The sequence below is a fragment of the Coturnix japonica genome, chromosome Z (assembly GCF_054131305.1).
Source record: "Coturnix japonica strain WE chromosome Z, WE-NBRP24, whole genome shotgun sequence".
NCBI lineage: Eukaryota > Metazoa > Chordata > Aves > Galliformes > Phasianidae > Coturnix > Coturnix japonica.
The window spans coordinates 28,372,570-28,387,154 of NC_140702.1; the positions used below are offsets into that span (position 1 = coordinate 28,372,570).

Consider the following 14,585-nt stretch of genomic DNA (forward strand, 5'->3'; position numbering starts at 1 on the left):
GTAGGACCACTAGGAGCATTAAGTGAGGCACCCTAATCTAATGACTTCTGAGACACTTCCAGTACCAGGGAGCGCTTTAGTTGCTGCTTCGTGTTGCACTGTCATGAAAGAAAGATTTGAACTTGTAAAATTCCTCTGTTGTCAGAAGGGGGAATCTTTTAATATGAGAGGGTCCCCGGGCTGAGGTTGTGTCTGGGAGGTGGCTGAAAACCTCCAGTTCCCTTTTTCCTCATGCATAGTCTTGACTCTACATATCCTTGGCTGTTCCCTTGGTACTGAAATCCTTTAGTCCTAGCTGTGCTCCTAAGAGTCTATTCCAACTCCTCTTAACATCCATCTCCTCTAGGTGACTTGAGGTGTGAAAACAAAAACGTCATTTGAAAAAGGTCTACCTGATCTTTTTGTTCACTGCTTTATTCTCTAGTAATTTTCTCCAGACTTAATTATGTTTGCTGCTCTTTTTTTTTTTTTTTTTCTTTCTTTCTTTCTTTCTTTCTTTCTTTCTTTCTTTCTTTCTTTCTTTCTTTCTTTCTTTCTTTCTTTCTTTCTTTCTTTCTTTCTTTCTTTCTTTCTTTCTTTCTTTCTTTCTTTCTTTCTTTCTTTCTTTCTTTCTTTCTTTCTTTCTTTCTTTCTTTCTAGTTTCAGTTCCCAGATACCTGAGCACAGAAGGATCTGTCATGTACTGGGTGTTAGGCAATCTAAGCAAATATGGTACTTGGTTGTATTCCAGGAGAGTCATGGGTATGCTACCTTTCTCCCAAACCAGGAAATAATGTGTCACACTTTATTCCTTCCTGGGTCAAAATGTTTTTACTTAAATCACTGTCATGCTTAGAGAAGCTTTCTTTTGCAAAATGCAGCAAAAGGAAGTGTGAAAAGAAAATCTGATAATTAGGCCAGCCTTTGAGAGTAGGGAACAAGCACCGTGTGGATTTTTTCTGATCTTGTGCCAGGACATTTTGGCTGCCCTCCTCAGGCACCTGTCACTCTGTGATAGGACTTCTTCATCAGTGATCAACTACTTATGCCCAGTGAGCTACACATTGTCTGTTAATGAGCTTTATATCCTGAGTTGCTGTTGGTAACAGTGGTGATGTCCTGCTCTGCCCTTCAGTTTTGCTGGGGCAGCACACAAGTACTGAGCACTGTGCAAGACCTGGAACATGTGTCTGAAGGACATCTGTTGAAATTGATCAGTATTTTGTTCTTACATTGTCAGATACAAGCTAGTCCTTAATCAGTCTAGGTTGAACCCTTTTGCTTCTAGTAGTCCACAGTAAATACTTGACAGCTGGATGCAAGTGAGGCACAAACCAAGTAATCCTTCTTCCACCGTCCCAGTTTCAGGAACACCTTGTCAGGGAAGTTGTGTTAAACATATTGTGTTCTGTGGACTGGACATTTTTCTGAGGCACGCTGGTTAACTTTTCTTTGACTACCCCCCTAGCTTATTTCATTCCTGTTTTGTGTTTTGATTTACGGGCTCCCAAAAATGTACTTTAGAAACTACCAGCAGACCTTGAATGTAAGGCATCTTCAGTCTTGCTCTGTACCTTTTCTTATCTTTTCTGCTAATTTTGAATGTTTATCTGCAAATTCTAACCAAAGCAAAAAGACCATTTCCATTTAAGAGGAGAAAGAAAGAGGAAGATTTTGGTCCACAAGGGTAGCTGGGTTTATTTTCATCCTCGTTAGGCTCTTGGAACTGGATTTTATCTGTCACTTCATTTCCTCTCCACTCCATGTTTTAAGTCCTTTAAAAACTCCCAGTTGTTATCTGTCTTTTGTGTTGACCCCAGGCTACATCTGACCTTTATAGGCTAGGAAGCAAGAATTGCACTGAAGCTTTTAAATCTGTCTGATATTGCAGAACCATGCTAGAGAGGTGAGCACAGGTGCTCCTTCGAGGAACAGCCTCGAGGAAAGCCCACTTTGTTTTGCATGCTGGTGTGTCTGTGTGGGACTGGCTCATTTAAACCTCCTGCATTCCCAGTACTGCCTGCTTCTGAGCAGAGCGTGACCTGAGGATGTTTCGGAAATGTGGAAGCATTGCCTGGCCAGGGTGACATAGCTGTGTGGCAGAGGTGGCTCCCTCTCTCTTTTACAGCGTTATCTTTTATTCCCACCGTCTCTTTCAGGCTTTTGGCCCTCTCCTCACTTTCCTTCTGAAATAACTCAAACCACTTCTCCTTGAATACTGGCTACATGCCATTTTAACTTGAAACATCATTGATGTTTTTTGCTGTGAATAATTAGGAAGCCTTTTTATCATCCCCTTACTCTTTCTTCATGATGCTTTGAAAGTCTGCTGATCCATCCTTCATCCGCTCTCTGGGAATGTGACCCCTGTGAATCCTACTGCTGGGATCCCAGAAATATCCCAGTAGGCAACCTCACCATCAAACCAGAGTGTACAAAGCTTTAGCTTCACTGGGGCTGAATGGAGACTGGATCTTCAGATGCGTGCTCAAGTGAGGTGGGTTTTGTGAGAGATGCTTCCAATTGTGTCTTGTACTCCCACTTCAGCTTGGGTTTTTCCACCTTGCTTTGGAAGTTTGGCTTCTACCCCCTAGCTAAAACAGCTTGTGTCTTCCCTGAAATTAGCGGTACCAAAAAGTATGTCTTAAATCCGCTTTGTTTCTCTTTTAAAGAGAGAACAAAAGAATCATTTCCATGCAGTAATTATCCTGAGAGCTATGTACGTTCCTTAAATAAGGTTTAAGCAATGCTATTGTGGAAAAATCTCCTGAATATAATAGAGTGTGGCAGTGACACACGGTGGGCAGTCTTCCTGCTCTGGAAGCTTTGGTTTTCAGAGGCAAGCAAACGCATACTGACAATGTGTTCATGAGTATGTTGGCTTCTAATTGGTGCGGCGTCATGAAAGGGGGATGGGCCAAGCCCTTGAGGGCTTCTGAAGAGGTAGAAATACTGAAGGCAGAGTTCGTATCTTGCAACTGCAGTTGGGGTAGTAGAAGAAGAAAGGCAGGGTGCTGTCCCAAAGTGCTGTTGCACTTCCTAAATGCCATGACCACATCCTTCTTGTTTCCCCAGTAAGCCTCTCCTGCAGTTCAGAGCTTTCTGATCCATGACACCTACTCTCTGCCCAGCTTAAGAAATGAGTGAGTATTAAGTCACCTGTTAGATGGGAAAGCTGTAGTGTCCCATTGGGATAGTATTAATACCTTCTATTAAAAAGAAGCCTTCAATGAGATGTAGCTTATCATTAACATGCTTGTTCACTTAGGATACTGGCTGAATGTTTACCTTCATGTTATTAATTTTGTGTTATTTAGAAGTATGCCTTGAACTATTAATAATGTCCAGGCTGAAAGAAGGATGAATGAAAGAAGTGAAAGTGTGCAGCAATGAGAGAAACAGGTCTTTTGGTACTGGTGTTGAATGTGACAGTATATCTTGCCATTATATCAAATGACTCTGGCACATTTGGGGTTAAGAAAAAAAGAAAGAAAATTGAGCAGTTAAACTAATAGTGTCTGAAGTGGGAGCTCCCAAGAGCACTCAAGAAACTTCTGTGCTGTGGTTGAGTTTTTGCTGTAGCATTCAAAGAGGACAGCTGTTCTGTTAGTTCCTGGTCAGCTTTCCACTGGAAGTGTCCCTTGCAGACCTACCACAGCGTGTTAAGGTGATGGAGTAAGTGGGATGTCAAGCAAAGTGATTTGCTAAGCTGGTGTAGTTTGAGTGAAACTGTCTTCTAGGGGGAAAAAAGACTTCTGTGAACAGAGTTCAGCTCAGGGGTTAGTTATCTCAACTTTTCTTTTTGCTCCTCTTTTTCTCCTGTGAATAACATCTGCAGCTTCTGGTCCTTGTAAATGCTAACTTTTAAAATGTCTTACTTACCTTCAGATGTGGCAGGCTGGATCTTATGATGTGTGATTGTCTCAGAAATTCTTACAATTTTTATCTCATGACAGACATACTTTGTGCTTTTTCCAATCCCTCCTTTATCAAAATTCCTTTTGGGGAATTTCTTTCAGAACATTTGCAAAGTTGCTCCCCCTTTATATTTAAGCAGGCCCACAGTACTTTTACATTTTCTGTTGCTTTGTCCTGTCTGAAATTTTCAGACATTCTTCCCTGTCTAATCATTGACTTTCATGCAGGGATCTGATATTATTACTTTGTGTGGAATACTTCATAAAGTTCTGCAGTGGACTTAACTGATTATGCCTTTCATGTAACTAAACTCTGTGTCATTATTTCTGAGTTTTTCAGTTTCTTTTCTCTGAAACTTGCCTTCAATCCTTCTGTCCATGGGTAGACAGGGTGCTGTAAATGGTACAAATAAAGCTGATGTTATTCTTTGCAAATGTACCACAAAGACTTCTATACAGTGACATTATTTGTGCTGTTATGTAAATGGTATTCAAAAGCATATTTAAAAACAGAAAAGTTTTAAATACTACTTTTGTTTTAGTTTTAGCATGATCATTTCAGGTTGCAGCAGCTTTACTGTCTGTGTTCTTACTTCAGTGCTGGACACCTGGAGCAGCGTGTGCAGAGGTGATTTGGTTAGATTGCAGTACTTCACACTCCCACCCCAGAGAATTGGGAGTGCTGAGAAATTAACCTGTCATCTCACAGAACAAAAGTTGCCTGTCAGAGGTCAGGCAACTGTTGCCAGGCATCCATGCCTTAACCCCAGAGCCTGCCTCTGGTAGGATGGCAATGTGGGCTCCTCTCCTTTGGTGTTACTTGGTAGGGAGCTATCAGGGCAGCAGGTGCTCCACACTGCAGCCCTCGATAAGTTGTACATTTGTAGAAAATAAATGGAAGAAATGTATTCCTTTTTTCCTGACTTTACTAGTGCAGGTGTGTTTTCTTAATTAAACTTCTTTTTTTTTTCTAAATTGTGTATGGTAACACATCTTTCTTATATGCCCACTTTTCTATCCTCTGTGAATGCTGCTTCCAAATTTATCTGAATCTTACTTAATTATTGCCATTTATTTAGCTTTTCAGTTAGGTTATAGTTACCATTGAGGAAAAACTACATCAACTGTAACAGGCTGTCTGGGTAGTCAGCATTTCTAGCGCAGAATGCTTTGGACAGCTGTTCCTCTAACTTTTTCCCATGAAGTTGTAAAACAGTTGTCAAAGCGCAGACTATAGAACATAATGATGTTTAATTACCTTTAAAGTACTTCAAGACTTGAAGATGCAGAATGTCTGGGATCTTTGCATATATATCGCTGTAGTCATGAGCTTCATGCTGGATCTCTTCTGCATACAGTTTGTAGTAACTGAACTAGGAGAAATCTTTATTATGATTCACAGAAGTTATTCCTGTTTTCTTTTAAGGCTTGTGTCAAGTTTGATGACAGTATTGCAGTTGTTTATTCTGTGCTTGCTTGCTCATTTTATGGTATGTGCAATTTTAGCCCAAAGATGTTTGTTTGGGCTATATAGAGAGCAATTCCTTTCTTTTTTTTTTTTTTAATCTAATGCTTTGTAACTTGAGTACCCAGTTTGGAGGAGCTCATGAAAAAAAAAAAATTAGATATGAAAAAACCCTGAAAAGAAGACAAGCATGTGAAAGGGTAATTCTCTAAAAATACATTTTAAACTAAATTGCATATGAATTGTCTGTAATTATGTGTAAGAAAAACAAGCCCATTTATTGCTGTGCAGTGTGTTTCTTCTCTCTTTTGATTTTATTAGATTAAAATACAACAACAACAAAACAACATGATGAGTGTAGTCATGATTATGAGGTGGTAGGAAACAGCACCTTATCTGACTTATTTTGTCTGGGTCATAAGACTTTCTGCAAAAGCTGGGAAACTTACTTTGTCTATCTATTTCTCATGCTTAGTTTTTATTTAAAACTGCCTTGTTTTAAAGGATTGCCTATGAGTGGAAAAGGATTAAGAAAATATTTCCCATTTTTCCTCCTTTTTCCTATGCTATATATGCTGTTATTGTATTCACAATGTGGCTTGTGTTGGAAGTGACCTTAAAACCCACCCAGTTCCAACCCCCTGCCACAGGCAGGGCTGCCCCCCACCAGCTCAGCTGCCTGAGGTCACACCCAACCTCGCTTTGAGCACCTCCAGGGATGGGGCACCACAGCTTCTCTGGGCAACTGTGCCAGAGCCTTACTGCCCTTGAGTAAAAAATGTTCTCCCAGTATCTAACCTAAACCTCCTTTCTTTCAGTTAAAAAAACATTCCTTGTCCTACCACTATCAGACCATGTAAAAAGTCAGTCTCCTTCCTTTTTATAAGCCCCTTTTAAGTACTGGAAGGCAACACTAAGGTTTCCTGAGGGCCTTCTCCAAGTTGAACAATCCCAGCCTTTCTTCACAGGAGAGGTGCTACAGCCCTATGATCATCTTCAGGGCCCTCCTCTGGAGTTACTCCCACAGTCCCCATTTTTTCTTGTGCTGGGGACCATACCTGGGGATGTAATGCTCCAGGGCATCGCAAGGGCAGAGCAAAGGGAAACAGTCCCCTCCCTCTCCCTGCTGGCCACCTCTCTTTTGATTAAGCCTGGGATACTGTTGGCCTTCTAAGCTGCAAACAAATACTGCTTGCTTGTGTCCAGGCTTTTGTCCATCAGGACCCCCAAGTCCTTCTCCATATAGCTTCTCTCAGTGAGTTCTCCTGATCTGTATGCATATCTGTGGTTGCTCTGACCCAAGTGCAACATTTTCCACTTGACCTTGTTGGATCTCATTAAGTTCCAGTATGTTGATTTGTCAAGGTTTTCCAGGTTTCTCTGGTTGACATCTCTTCCATCTAGTGTAATACCTCAGCCTTCTCCATGTCTACGGAAGCCAGTTCTCCCTTCTCATTTATCAGGAGGAGTACACTCTCCTTAGCCTTTCTCTTCTAACTAATGTATCTATAGAATTCCTTCATGTTATTTTTCACATCCCTTGCCAAATTCAGTCTCATCTGGGCTGTGGCTTTCCTGGTCTCACCTCTGCATGTTCAGAAGACTTCTCTGTGCTCTTCCCAGGCCACAAGTCCCTGTTTCCACCACTTGTGCATTACATTTTTATCCCTCAGCCTGACCAGCAGGTCATTTGTGTTCAGCTATGCCCATTTCCTGCCTTCCCTGCTTGACTTCATGCACTGGAATATGTGAATTTCTGCTCTCAGAAGGACAGAGAGTTTCCAGCACTGTTCCATTCCTTTGTCCCTAAGGACAACTTCCCAGAGTATCTCATCTAGCAATTCCTTAAACAGCATGAAAAAAGTTCAGGGCTCTGACTCTGCTCTTTGCCAGTCCCAAACTCCTTGAGATCACAAACTCAACCAGGACGTGGTCTCTGTACTTCAGGTTGCCTCCAGTCAACCTGTTTAATGATCTCCTGTGCACTGGTGAGCAACAGGCCCAGTAATGCTTTACCTCTGGTTGGTTTGTCTAACACCTGGACCAGGAAGTTATCCTCAACACACTCCAGAAGTCTGCTAGATTATTCTCACCCAACCATGTTTGTTTTCTTTCTTTTTCCCAGAGGACGTTGGTTGAAAACCTCCATCAGGATGAGAACCTGTAAGTATGATGCTTCCTGTAGCTGAAGCAAGAAGGCCTCATCAGGAGGCTCCCCTACATCAGAAGGCCTCCAATAGGCTGCAACCAGAAGATGTCCTTGATTTTTACCCACAAGCTGTCAACTTGTTTGTGTCCATTTCTCAAGGGCAGCTCTCTGTAATGTATTAACTAAACAGGTGGCACACTGTGTGGATCTGTTTTTTTTGTGTGTGGATCTGGTTCTAATATAGGTGTGTGGTTATACCAACTTAATATGGTAATCCCTTGCTGGGTCTTTACCGTTACCTTCTCATTTTTCTAAACCTCATCTCTGTTGTGTAGGGGCACCCTAGGAGTAAAAGACAGAGTCCTCCTTCTTGATCAAGCAGAGATGAGGGTCCAGTTTCCTTCATATTGTGTGTTATATAGTCTGTCTCCTCAGGGACCACCGGACAAACAGTCCTTAAAGTTCCTAGGTTTGGCTTGTGAGAAGCAATGATGAAGAATGGAAATCTGAATTTCATGGCTTGAAGGAACTCCTTGCTTTGTGCCAACTGGCCTGGTAGAATGTTATGGTTAGAAACACTTAGAGGTTTTGTCAGAAGAATGAGATCTTCCTGTATTCATGAGGTAAGACTCTCCGTCCAAAGTTGATTGGGGTGTCCCAGTGAGCTGCCTACCAGTAACCTGTGGAGGCAGTAATCTGCTTTATTCTTCCATACAGTTAGCTGTTTCTTGCAGATTTCAACTGCTTCTGGATGTTCAATTGCTATGACAGTAGGAAGCTCAGGGGAGGCTGAAATCCACATTACTGTTCTGAGGTCTGCTGTGTGGAGCAGTTTATGCATTGGCCTCATTCTGCAGAATGAAACTTCTGGTGAGTTCTGTCATGGAAAAAAAAAAAAAAGGAGAAACTGAAGATATTTTTGAAGCATAATATTTGGAATTACTCTAAGGTAAATCTGAGATTTTTGATTATTTGGTTTGTAATCTTTTTGCTGCATGGGCAGTCTTAAGATAGCTTTCTAACACTCATTTATTACAATGATGCCTTACAGTGTGTAATCATTTTTTCTTTTACTGCACTTCAGCTTTGTGTCCAGATCAGGCCCTGGATGCTGCTGCAGAAGGAATAGGGGTGCCTTAGGAAAAAAATTCTCTAGTAACTCCATTTCATGTGGGAAAGTGAACAGTGACCGGGACAGAGCCTTCCAATAGGTGAAGGCCTAGGTGACTTTGAAGATGGGAAATGCCATGGCAACCAAATTCTGTTCCTGCTTCTGATGCCTGGCATCAGGAAATAAAACATGCACCCTACACTTTTTGCAGGAGCTCTTTCTTTTTCCCTTCCTTGATGTTCATTATGAGCCTGGGCCTGGTTTTATGGAAGTCTGGGTTAGTCTCACTGCATCTGAGATTGATGAAGTTAGGAAACAAGCCTGACAACAGCTTGCACTGAGCACTGGAGCATCAGACAGAAAAGCAGAAAGGCCCAAATGTGCCAGGTCAGGTTTTTGTAAAATAGCGTCAGAGGCTTGTGGTGGACTGGTTAATATAACTGAGATCTAAGGCAGGAGCATTGGGGTATCGTGGTAAGACTCAAACAAGTTCAGTGTTCAGACAGGGCCAGTGAGGTGCGCAGCACTGAGCTTTGGAAAATGAGGCGAAATGGGGATAGTGAGTGACCCTTCTCTCTGTGCAGCATCCTGTCAGTGGGTAGTGTGCTAGGGAAAACACGGCGGTTTCCATGCTGTCATAACTCACAGAAGGGTTGAAAATAGTGTTGTGCAAGCCATAGTAATTCAACCACTTCCTGAAGCTCGCTTCTCCTTTGTAATGTGATTTTGCTTTAGAGCCATTTTAAAGATTTGAAAAACTTCTGTTTTGTCACAGCTACAATATTTATTCTTAAATTGAATGTAAAACCAATGAAATAATTTAGAATTGTTTAAAGGATGCTACTGGCTTTAGTTGGACCTGATTGTTCACTTTTGATTTTCCTATTGTGTAATGCCTTGCTCTTCTCCCTGAAGATGTGTAGTAAGTTGAATGGGATCCACTGTTTTTCTTTTCTGCACCTTCCTCATTGGCAGAAGCAGCCTCTTGAGTCACTGTGTATTTGTGACATTTGTTATTTTGTGTGTGTATGGCTGAAGATTGAAGTACCAGGATACTTAGGGATGCCTCTAGGCCACTAAATTCATCTCTACTAACCTGAAATTGAGTTCCTCCCATGCCTTTTTGAAGTTATTTTATGATCTGTTTGGTAGCCATAAAAGATAATGGAAAGAGAAATACTCCTGTGGCATCTGAGTAAGTTTGGCAAAGGACTTTCTGCAGGATTTTCTTTCACAGACACAGCCTATACATTCTTACTTCTTCTTAGTTTGGTAAATGGGCTGAAGGCTTTCTTGTTTCTCTGTAGGTTCTGGGTTTAGTGTACTGCAGAGCCCAGCTAGCCTACATCATCTGTTAAGTTCTTGTTCCTGCTTCCGTAATAACAAAGTCTGGCCTTCATGGATGTTCAGGTGACTAATGCACTTTAGACTTTAGTGGTTATTATAAGGAGAAGCAGGTCAGCCTGGCTACAGAAGTGTCCTGCTCTTGCCCAGGAGTGCCAAGATGTCTTAGGAGAATAAGCAGCTTGACCTTGGGATTGGCTTTGTCTCAATGGTGCTTAGAGCAGAATTTGGGAAATGATCACTTTTCTTTTGGTATATGATGACTGTGACTGTAGAAAACTTGAGAGTATACTTTTTGTCTCAATTTGTTTAGGAAAAAAAAAAAAGGCATCTATCTTTAGGCTGTGTCCTTCTTTATTAGTACTTCATTTCAGTGGGTTGCAACTATGGGGTGCTTCAAGATCAAAAGCAGTGAGGGATCCTTTCATGGTCTGTACTTCCAGTTTTTTGGCAACTGGTAATAGGCAGTGATCTCATTATCTGTAATCATTTCTGATCCACAGCTAGCTACAGTACCCTGCAGCAAAAGGTTCCAGAGCTGACACTGTGTAGAAAAATGATGAGTTAAGTATGCAGCTGCACAATGCTGATGGGTGTCCTGAGAGAAGTAGTGAGTAATTGCTCTTTGCTTATTTTCATCAAACCAATGTTTGTAGTCTGATATCCCTTGGTTATCTCTTCTCTATGCTGAAAAGTACTAAGCTCACTCCCTGTCTTGGTCGCTATTGCTGCATGTCTCTGTGCTGTCTGCCAGATCTGTTTTAAACCATCACCTCCTGCTGCTCTGCAATCTACCTCCTTGACAAATTCAGCTCTCTTGTAAACTTCACACTATGCTCCTTGAAGCCTGGTGAAGGAGAGAAGTATATTCAAGTGTAACTGGAACATATCTTGCATGTTTCCAGCACCAATTTACTTGGTCCAGAACTTTCAAGACTTGCTCTAGCATCATCTTTGTAGACAAGCTGTTCAAGACAAGCTGCTTAGCAAACATAGTGAGTTTTGTGGCTCCAGCTAGCTTAACTTCAGTGAGCAGATCATAGGAATGGTGCATTGAAAGCCAGCCAAAGTGCTCATCCTATGTGTAAGTTCTTATTCGTGTGCCTTGATAATTTGTTGCATTAATTACATGCTTTTCAGTGAAGCAAGGAGTGATTCAGGAAGTATGTTGATTCTGGAAAGGTTGCACAATGAGGTTCAGTTTGTGTTTGTTTCCTTATCAAACTGAGTCATGTGTAGGGCAGAAAAGGCTTGATTGCAAGTAAAATTCTGGAACTCATAATGTCTTGTAACAATAATAATAATCAGTAATATAGTAATATATAACAAGGGCCATGTTAATTCTCTTATGCTCACAGAAGATTTCACAAAAAAGAATTTTCAGTGTGTGCAAGAAGCAGGGACTCTTTTTTATTTTATTTCAGTGCAGTGTGAATACTTCATTTTTTAATCCTCTGCAAGAGAGGTATCTCTAGGCTTTCTGCTTGTAGGTCCCAGGAATTCTAAGCTCATACGAAAGAGAATCTTTGTTGCAGGAGCCTGCTAATGTATACAAGGTTTTTGTTCACTTGTTTTGTTTTTATTTTGGCTTTTTTTTTCTTTCTTTTTTTTTCTTTCTTTTTTGAAAAAGAAACATTTTTCATCTAGGAAATGAAAGGAGTCACCTCTTGCTTGCTTCCAATAGTTCTACATTGGATCACAGTGCTGAATTACACCTTTTGCAAACAACAATGTAGCAACGAGCAGTGTTGTAATGAATCCCCTTAGCACAGATTTTAAGACAGAAGGAAGAGCATTTGTATATGTGAATTCTTTGTTTGTATTGATTATATCTTTGGCATTACTTCTGTTTGTTTTGTAGTCACTTACACTGAGTCCTCCTGTTGGCAACTGTTTGTGGTGTTCTTACTTAAATCTTAGCAGAAATCAGCAAACTGAACAAAAGGGATCATGTTGTGGAAGGCCTTCATAATGTTTCTAAGTTCTAATGAGCAATGGCTTTTCCAGCCTGTAACCCCTTCTAATGCTGTCTGCATACCAGCCAAAAATAATAGATTGTGCATGCTTAAAATTGTGGATTGAGAACTCTTACCACATCCCAGCAAGGTCAGCAAGTTTCTCCCAAATCATGGTGGGTTTTTTTTTTTTGTCGTTTTTTGTTTTTAAGAAGGAAAAAAAAAACCAACTAAACATAGTTAATATAGTTATTGCTAGTTCTTCCACTGATCTTTGCTAAGGTTAAATTCAACAGCAATTAGAAGCATGTTTTGTAAACTCACTGCTTTTCGTTGTCTAAATGTGTGTAATTGGGACAATGTTGTCTGTTGATGCATTTCTTGTCCTTCAATATGCTCCTACTGAATATGATTGCTTTTTTTTTCCCTTTTTTGGTGGGACTGTGTACAGGACCCATTGCAAATACATACCGGGAGGATGTTTTTGCTACTACTGGATTTTTTTCCTTGTTTTCCAAGTAGACTAAGGGAACAGTGCAGTTTTCTGCTACCTCAGTATATTCCCACTTTTAAGCAAGGAGACAGTGTATCATGTTGCTGCATCCTCATTTTGCGTTAGGTATTATCTTGAGAAGTAGTCAGAAGAGCTGAAATGTAATAAGGGAACTGTACTGCCATCAGTCAAGCAGATTCATTGTGGAATTGAGGATAAGAGGCAATGGGCACAAACTGGAACACCAGGCAGCACTGTAGTCCTTTGCAGGTGGCAAGAGCACTGGTACAAGTTGCCTAGAGGCTGTGGAATTTCCTCCTTTGAGATCTTATGTAGTCATCTGGATGTGGTCCTGGGCAACCTGCTCTGGGCATCCCTTCCAGAGCAAGAATTCAGCTGAAGACTGTGGATGAAGATCATTTTAGGTAGAGCTAATTTAGGTAGAGCTCATGCCTCTTGTCTGCAAGGCTGTTTCTTATGGGCAGAGGTGGAAAGCAGCTTCCCAAGATAACTTCTTTAAAGGAGAGGGAAAAATGAAGAAAATATACATTTCTGTTATAGCATTTACTCCTTGGTCATACATTTGGTTACAGGTATAAACTTAATTTCTTTCTTTTTTCTCTTAGACATTCATAGAATTATAGAATCACAGAGTGGCCTGGGTGGAAAAGGACCACAGTGACCATCCAGTTTCAACCCCCCTGCTATATGTAGGGTCACCAACCACCAGACCAGGCTGCCCAGAGCCACTTCCAGCCTGGCCTTGAATGCCTCCAGGGATGGGGCATCCACAGCCTCCTTGGGCAACCTGTTACAGTGCGTCACCACCCTCTGTGTGAAAAACTTCCTCCTAATATCCAACTTAAACCTCCCCTGTCTCAGATTAAAACTATTCCCCCTTGTCTTATCACTATCCACTCTTGTAAACATTAAATGGACATTGTCAGCTGCTGTTATAGTTTGGAATTGAAATAAAAAATTTTCCACAGATCAGAAATGCTGTTTACTGACAGTCTCTACTAACTTGGAAGCTGGAATTTTATAGTGAGAAGTGTGAGGTACACTTCTGTTCAAATGGCTGAATTTGTCATCCTGTTGAAAACTTTTTCTGTTGTTTAAAATCATAATTCATTTAAAGCTTTGTCAATTGTTGAGTGAACGCTCATTTTTTAGCATTCTGGAAAAGCTTCTGCTTCATGGAGAAAAAAGGATGGTTGGAAGACTCGTGACAATCAGAGAGTGAAAATTACTCCTTTGGGAATAACATAAATCTATCTAGCCTTTGTTCAGCTGTCTTAAAAAGCAGCTGGCTTTATTGCAAAGGGGTCTTGTTTTGTGTGAAAGTCCGTTTAAAGGCAAGGTAATATAATTTCTTATACATCCTGCTTTGTCAAGAATTACCTGGCATCTGGGTCTGACATTTTGCCTGATGAAGAATTATTAGTTTTTAAAGTTCTTTAAAGAAAGAAGATGTAGTTTTTAGAATAAATAAAAGAAAAAAAAAGTAATTTGAAAAAATTAGATAAATCTTACAAATCAGTGAGGTGAACATGCATATTCTGCAGCTGGAGTGGCAAATAGATGAGGTGGTCTAACTAAGGCACGTATTCAAGTGTGTCAGCAGTGTAAATTGCTGACCATTCAGGAAAATCTGCTCATTTGTTCTTTGATTCAGTGCTGAGGTAGCATTTTGCCTTGCAAGAACTTTCCCCTTTTAATATGAAAGAAGAGCTGCTGGAAAAAGTCACCCATGCCATTACAGAGGAATGTACAAGGCAAAAAAATCTTTTGGACCCATTTTCTGTTCTATGAGCAGCTGTTGTGAAAGACTAGATATGAGATTTTCAGGTGTTTTAGCAGTGAAAGTGATTTGAAAGAGGAGTGACATGCTCACTGAAAGTGGCATAGGCAGCCTATTCACTTTATACAAGGAAGTGAATGTTGGGCTTCTTTGTAGAGCTATCATGAGACACTAGCGGAAGAAATCCTACACAAAAGCAAAGTTCTTTAGAAAAATTAACCACATCTGAATCTGCTACAGTTACAAACAAGTTCTTCAGTCTGAGACACTATGACAAATTCACCTTGGTTAGCGATGATGATGTTACTGAGTGAACACCTTTCCTGTGCCCTGAAGATGTGCTGGTGTTGTTCATTCTGGAGAAAACTTCA

The 14,585-nt window shown here is 40.8% G+C and overlaps 1 protein-coding gene across 5 annotated transcripts in view; it reads left to right on the forward strand.

Annotated features, from left to right (window-relative positions):
* The window catches only part of RNF38 (ring finger protein 38), an 89,279-nt gene that overhangs the window by 14,966 nt on the left and 59,728 nt on the right, over positions 1–14,585 (forward strand). The window lies entirely within an intron of this gene.